The sequence below is a fragment of the Cryptomeria japonica genome, chromosome 7 (genome assembly GCF_030272615.1).
Source record: "Cryptomeria japonica chromosome 7, Sugi_1.0, whole genome shotgun sequence".
Taxonomy (NCBI): domain Eukaryota; kingdom Viridiplantae; phylum Streptophyta; class Pinopsida; order Cupressales; family Cupressaceae; genus Cryptomeria; species Cryptomeria japonica.
The window spans coordinates 30,151,091-30,158,471 of NC_081411.1; positions in this window are offsets into that span (position 1 = coordinate 30,151,091).

A 7,381-nucleotide genomic window follows, 5' to 3' on the forward strand; every position below is an offset into this window, starting at 1 on the left:
GGCACTATAGAGAAGGATGTGGGGAGAGAGCAAAATATATATAAAGATCGAGTAAATAAAGAGATAAAAGTAGAGAAAGGGAAAGATACTTCAAGAGAGAGATAAAGGAAGAGACAGAGAAGTAGATTAATCATGTATAGAGGAATATATATAAAGATAGAGGAACATATAAAAAGAGATATTGATAGGGAAAGAGATGGAGATAAAGATAGATATGGATAGAACATTATAGAGAGAGTAAGATAAATAGAGGGAGAGATGGAGTGAATAAGTGAGATTTAGAGATAAGGAAATATAAATATACATGAAGAGAGATCTATAGGGAAATAGAGAGAGAGGGGACAAGATAGGGAGAGAAAGGAGGTGATAGAGACAAGTAATATATAAGTATAGGTAGGATAAGGTAAATGAGGGAGATAAATAGAGATAAGAGAGATTATTAGAGATAAATATAGAAATAAGGAGTGACATTGATGGAGTGGGAGAGGAAGAGATATGAATAGAAAGATGGAGATATATGCAGAGATGAATGTAACTTGGGAATTAATTTATCTACATGGAATAAGAAAATAAGTGACATAAGTAGAGAACAAAGAGATATATAAAATATATTATATAAGTATAGATAGAGAAGTGATAGATAAAGCAGGTGATAGGAAAAAAAAATGCGACTTTGTATGCAAAATTTGTGAGTATTTAAAGTTTTAAAATTGAAGGAATAAATTTAAATGATTATAATTAATTTTTGGTCTATAACATCAAAATACCTCATCCATTTTATAGGTTTATGAATTACCTTTCCAACGCCTGCAAAAAATCAAAATTTCAATAAGAAACGCAAAAGTTATGGCCATTTTACTAAAATATATTTTTTATGTTGATAAAATCGGATATAATCGGATATTTGATTTGAAAAGTATGATATCACACTAGTGACATCACAATGGTGACATCACAATAGTGACATCACAAATTGGATATCTGATAATATAATATCAGATATCCGATATTATCGAATATCCGATTTGGTTTGGTATTACCAAACCAAATTCAAATTTTGCCCGACCCAAACAAAAAGTCAAAGCGGATTTTGGCATGTTTGGAAAGGTTGAAAGCGCATTTTTTTCTCTATTGCCACTTTTTGGCCCTCCTTGATCTTGCACATACCCCACATGTTTATTCAAAAGAGGATATGGCAAAAAAATTTCTGAAAGTAGTCTACAGTTCCAGTGACAACTACTTGGCATCCAAGGGAATTAAGAGCCGCATTGATGCCACAGTTAAGACATCATCTATCATTCAAAAATGCCAGAAGCTAAGGAAAACAACAGAAGTTATGGAAAGTTGTGGAAAAAAGATATTGAAGCTATAAGAAAAGAAAAATAATTTGCCTAAGCCTGTCGACACATCAAATAAATTAATTGGAGAAGAAGCTTACAAAAAAAGTATGGAGATAAAAATGAAGTCTGATTTAGACTTGCTTCCAAAGGATACAACTCCCTAAAGCTTTCTGGATTTCATCCAACCATTTACAACTCTATATTCCGCATTGGATGAAACAGTGATGTCAAGTAAATCTTCTAAATATGGAATGTTGACGAAGTTGGAGTTGACTTTCGATAGTTTATAGAATATTGACCTTCCATCAGATGAAGAGTGGAGCACCCTACAAAAACTAGCACAAACATCTTAAGAATCATAGTATGTATTGCACAATTTTCTTCTTTTACTCTTAATTTCAAGGTTTTATATTTTTTCTGTTTGCTATTTTTCTAATCCAACCTATGAATCTATGATGCACTCGCTATTGCTATTTTGCTAATCCAGCCTATGAATATATTTTATGAATAGGAAAAAAACAGCACTCGCTATTGCTATTTTGCTAATCTAGCCTATGAATCTATTTTATGAATAGGAAAAAACCAGCACTCGCTATTGCTATTTTGCTAATCCAGCCTATGAATCTATGATGCAATTGCACAGTGCAAAACTTCAGCCAGTAAATTTGTATTCTCAAATTCTCCCGTGCTTTAACATTTATGCATTTCTCTATTTCTAATTAGTATGTTTTAGGCAATGCTATTATCTATGTTTAATTTTTCATGGTGTGAATTAATATTTAATTTTGAACTCTGTTTTTTGAACAGGAGACATCAAGCATGTAGGAGATGTTAAATTGCTAATACGGCCTATGATGGCCATATAAATCTGTGCTGAGTTTATGATTTTGATGTTAAGTGTTCACATGTTGCAAACTTGCAATTCGACCTAAAGCTATTGTTGCTACCTTGTTTCTATAAAAGGGAATTCAGGGTCATTTGCAAAGGGTTCTAAAACTTTGTATTCACATTTGCATGGACATTGGAGAATCACACAGGAGTTGTTGTTGCTCTCTTGTTTCTATAAAAGGGAATTCAGGGTCATTTGCAAAGGGTTCTAAAACTTTGTATTCACTTTTGGAATTGGCATGGAGAATCACACAAATTGGTGTATTACGATTGAATGAATTGTATCATATGGCTATATTTTGAAAGAATTAATGAAAATCTAAGTTCTCGACATGTGTATTACTATTGAATGAATTGTATTGTATGGTTCTGAAATGTATCACACAGATTTGAGACTCAAACATGTATAAATAAACAATAAACATCTCTGTATCAATAAACACATTATGGTTTTTTTTTATTATGCTATTTTAAATCTGGAAATAGAAAGTTGAAAAATACAATTACAAATCAATATTAAATTCTAATTACAAAAAGTAATATGCTTTTGTAGTATGAATGATGAGATACAGTAATAAGATTAATAAATACCAATCTCTTACAGTTGCCATTCATCCTCATCAAATTATGTGCTTTCTTGATTCTTGTCTGTGCTTTCTTCACTCTGAGTCTGAGTCTGCATATCTTCGCCAAACTGCATCTCAATGGTACCAGTAGGTCTAGTAGTCTCACTAGCACTTTGGTTTGAAGTGTTGCTGAAACCTCTTCTTTCACATTTGGACCTCCATATTTGCAGTGCCCTATTGTAAGGAAAAGTGTGGACATCATACCTAGATGTATAGAGCCTCAAGCAATTTTCCAATTTTTTGTCTAGTTTGTTTCTTAGCTTTGATTTTAGGAAACCCAAAGAACTGAAAACTCTCTCATCTTCCACCGAACCCAATATCATGGTAAGACATAAATCAGCAAGCTTCACATATTTTGGCATTGAATCATGTAAGGCTATGTTCTTAGCTATATATTTCCAAAGCCTTGTTATTGATCCCTCTTCACGGGGGTTCTCCATTTTGGCATATTGTGCTTTCATAGTGTATGCAAAATGAGATGATTGCTCTCGAAGATGAGTTTCGTCTAATATTCCATTTATAGTTACTCCATTCAATTCTCTGGATATGCAAAATTGTTTTATCAAAGTCAATAGCTTACTTTGAAAATCAGATGCATTGTTGAGGCTCCAATAATGAGGAAACACAATAGACATGGCTTTGAGTAGGTTGTCAGGAGGGAATCTGCTTCTAATTTGTGAGGAAAGATCATATGCAATTTTCTTCACAGAAGTAGTTATAGTCTCAACAATCTTGTCAAAATCTTCCTTTGTAACTCTTGCTAGTTTCTTCTTGGGGCGCTTTCCTGGTTCCTTGGGGTCGACCGTGGCATAGAAGTGCATTGGTATCTCAAATCCTCATACATTGGCACACACCTCCCCATCTACACTGATTTGTAAAAAGTTATCAGGATTGTTCAAATCTGTGAGTGTCCGCCACTTAACAAATTTTTCATCAGATAGTGTTGGTTGATTTCGATAGAGATTGTCGAGGGTCATGCATGTCACCTTACACAGTGTAGCATATTCTACAATATACAAAGCTCTTTTTTGGGCAGTCTTCATAATATTCCTCATTTCCTCTAGCATGGGAAGAAGAGCTTCTAAAGTTAAGAGTGTCTCTAAATTACTTAACCTGCTAAGAAGTTCAGGAAATTTTGGTTGATCTGATTCGTCGCAAGTTGTGTGAAATAGTCCAATCAAGGATGGATATTCTGAAAACACTTGATGCGCTAGACCATCCAAAGAGATCCATCTAGTATCATTATCCTTGAGAAGCTTGTTCCCATCAGTTAATCCATCAGCAAAGTGTTGAAATTCCATAAATCTCTTGGGACTTCGACAGAAGTGTGAGTAGAGCTCTCTGATTAAAATTTCAATTTTTTTAACCGAAGTAAACTTGCTCATAATTCTAAAAGGTAGATTCATTCTGTGAGCCATGCAGTGAATTGTAGTAATGTACGGTGGAAATGAAGTTTCAATCTTTGTACAAAGACCGTTCCTGTGACCTTCCATTACGGAAGCTCCATCTGCTCCAACACAAACCAGTTTTTTGGCTACCGCCATGTCATCCATACCTCCATATTCAATTAAACTTCTCTTTACTAGTTTAAATAAATTTTTCGCCATCGCACTCTCCTTAATTTTAGCCACAAATAGTAGATGAGGTTGGCGGGTATGATTCTCTACAGTATAAACATGCATGCATACCCATGAAGTATTGTCTACTGCCGTAACTTCGTCTAAAGAAAGTGCAATGAAGTTTGACTCTCTTATTTTTTCCTGTACATCTTCTTTTTCAACCTCAGCAAGACAACTTGCCCATTCCCATCCACTGTTTACTGACCAGTATCTATTAGGATAGTTAGGAACTTTCAAAAAGTGTAATAAACCACTAATTGATGGGAAATCTGTCATAGCACACCCTTTGCTCAAAATATGAAAAACAACACTTAACTGAACAACTTTTCCTAGTTGTTCTATTTGCTTTGCTTTTCCAAAAATAGATTCAATAGAACCTTTAACTTTAGTAGGCTTCGTCTGTAATTTCTCATGAAAATAATACTCTTCGACATTCCTCACATGCTTACATTCCTCCTTTGTTTTCCATCTTATCACTGATTTTTCAACCCCGTCTATCATTTGTTTTTCATAAACTTTACCAATATGCTTTTCTATGGTGTCAAATTTTAGCTACAACCTAATTTCCTTGTTATGTTTCCAAGTGCAAATATTACACCTACATTCTATTGGAGGCTCGCCTTCAATTGGATTCTCCACTGGTTCAATGAATGGATACTTTGATGCCCAATTAATTTGAAAATTCCTCACTGAAATATCCCACTCCCGATCCTTTTTTGATTGTGGTTCACCCTTTTTTGATATGGCTTTTCTTTTCCCTTCCGTGCATTATCATCAATGGCATTATCACCCAAGTCGATTATATCATTCCAGCTAACTTGGGTATCTACCAGATAATCTTCGTCAAGATCATCCAGATTTGAGATATCAGGTTCGCCATCGTCTTCAACATGCAGTGCAGTTGGCAAATTTTGTACTTGTACTTGTGATGATGTACCTTCCTAATTTTCACCACAATCTTTACTAATGCCAAAGTATGAAGACAACGTTCTTCTTTTTCTTGGCCTCTCCTAGCCTTCCCCACATTCAAGTTTCCTACCCCTCTTCCTGTTCGACATCTCCAACAAAATAAAGGCTGCCAAAAAAATATTAATTTGTTGAAGAAGCAATAATAGACTATAATGTATAATATACCACTTCAAAAATATGATCGCTCACCTTTAGGCTTTAGGTCACTAGCAGTCGCCAATGCAGTCAACAACAATGATTTTCCTTGGTCTGAAACTTCGCTATTGATCAGAATTCACAGCCTAGAACCCACTAGATTGTGTTGAGATAGATCTGATCTTTGCATGTATTTAAATTTTATACCAATCCTTATATGGCGAACTCCATGGGAATTTTATATGGTATACAAATATTTGGCGAATCTCGCGTAACTATAACATAACTTATGTAATTTTCGAGGAGATTATAGGTCATCGAAGTACGACTTGTGTAATTTTCAAGGTGATTATAGGTTGTCTAAATAATAGGTGAATACAATATAGTTGGCGAAAGTTGGGGTGAATGGAGACATGCATCGGCAAGATGTCAGGTGAATTGGGTCCCCCTGGCTAACAAATATTCATATGCCTATAGGAGAATTAAGGTCATCTATTAAGGAAACCTCAGAGAGTGTAGGCGAAACAATTAAATTTACCGTGTGTCCACCATATATTGTATTGGTGAAATCATCACATAGAAACATTTAATTGCATAAAACATATGCTGATCGGGCCATGACTTTGACAAAAAATGATAATGGACGACGTGAAAAATTTGCCATTGGCGAATATTCACCACTAAAGTAAACTCTGATTGTATGGCTATATCCTATTTCAATGTTGTGATGAAGAGGTTCATCTTTCAAAGGAATTTGAATACCTTGTTTATTAGGTCCACAACCTTTCCCATCATAATCAATTTATGATATAAGCTTATATCCAAGACCATAAATATCATGCAACTCCTTAAATGAAGGACGCTTTGTGTAGAAAAGATGATCAACATGATAAGCATCACCTAGATTTATAAATGCATAGTCATCTTTTGTAGTCAAAGTGAATGGAATCTTAGGAAGATTCAGGTGGATGGGATCCACCTTGTATTCACTAATATGAGAGTTAGTGAAATGTAAAGAACCCCAATCATCACCCAAGCATGCATTTACTTTAGATGGAGAAGGTGATTTGGTTGAAGATGGTTTGTTAGGAGTAGACTCCAAGGCTTGTACCTTAGGGAGATATACTTTTGGGGACTCTTCTTTTATATATTCCTACTCCATAGGTAGGTTATCCTTCACAAGATCTTACTTTTTAGGAACTTCCTCCCCTGGGACTTCTTGACCCTTCTACCCTTCCTCCTTAGGGGATGGGATAGAAGTAGAAGTCATCACTAAAGAGGATAAGATAGGTACATAATTTTGAAAACAAGGCACAATTGAGCCTTGACCAACTATTGTTATTTGACAAAGGAACACAACCTCGGGGTCAACCTTGATTGTGACAACTTGGTTATTAGCTACAAACTTTACAGACCCATGTAGAGTACAAGATACAACTCCCAAAGTGTGAAGCCATGATCTACCCAAAAGGGGATTGTAAGAAAAAGGACCTGGCATCACATGCATAAGGGTTGGAATAGTAATAGGTCCAACCTTCAAGGACAATATGACCATTTCTATGGTAGTTTTACAACTGTTACTGAATCTAGGGAAGAAGCTACCAATGTGTTTGGATCCACCTTTATTTTAGGTAGCAGATCTAGGCTACAAAAATTAAGTGCCAAGGCTATATCAATAAGTGTTCATCTATTACAAAAAAAATTCATATGAACAATTATCATTAAAGGATTTTCCAAATTTCTCACTTCTGGAGGCAGATGTTCATGAGGATAGAAAGTGATATTCAATGAATCTACACAAATA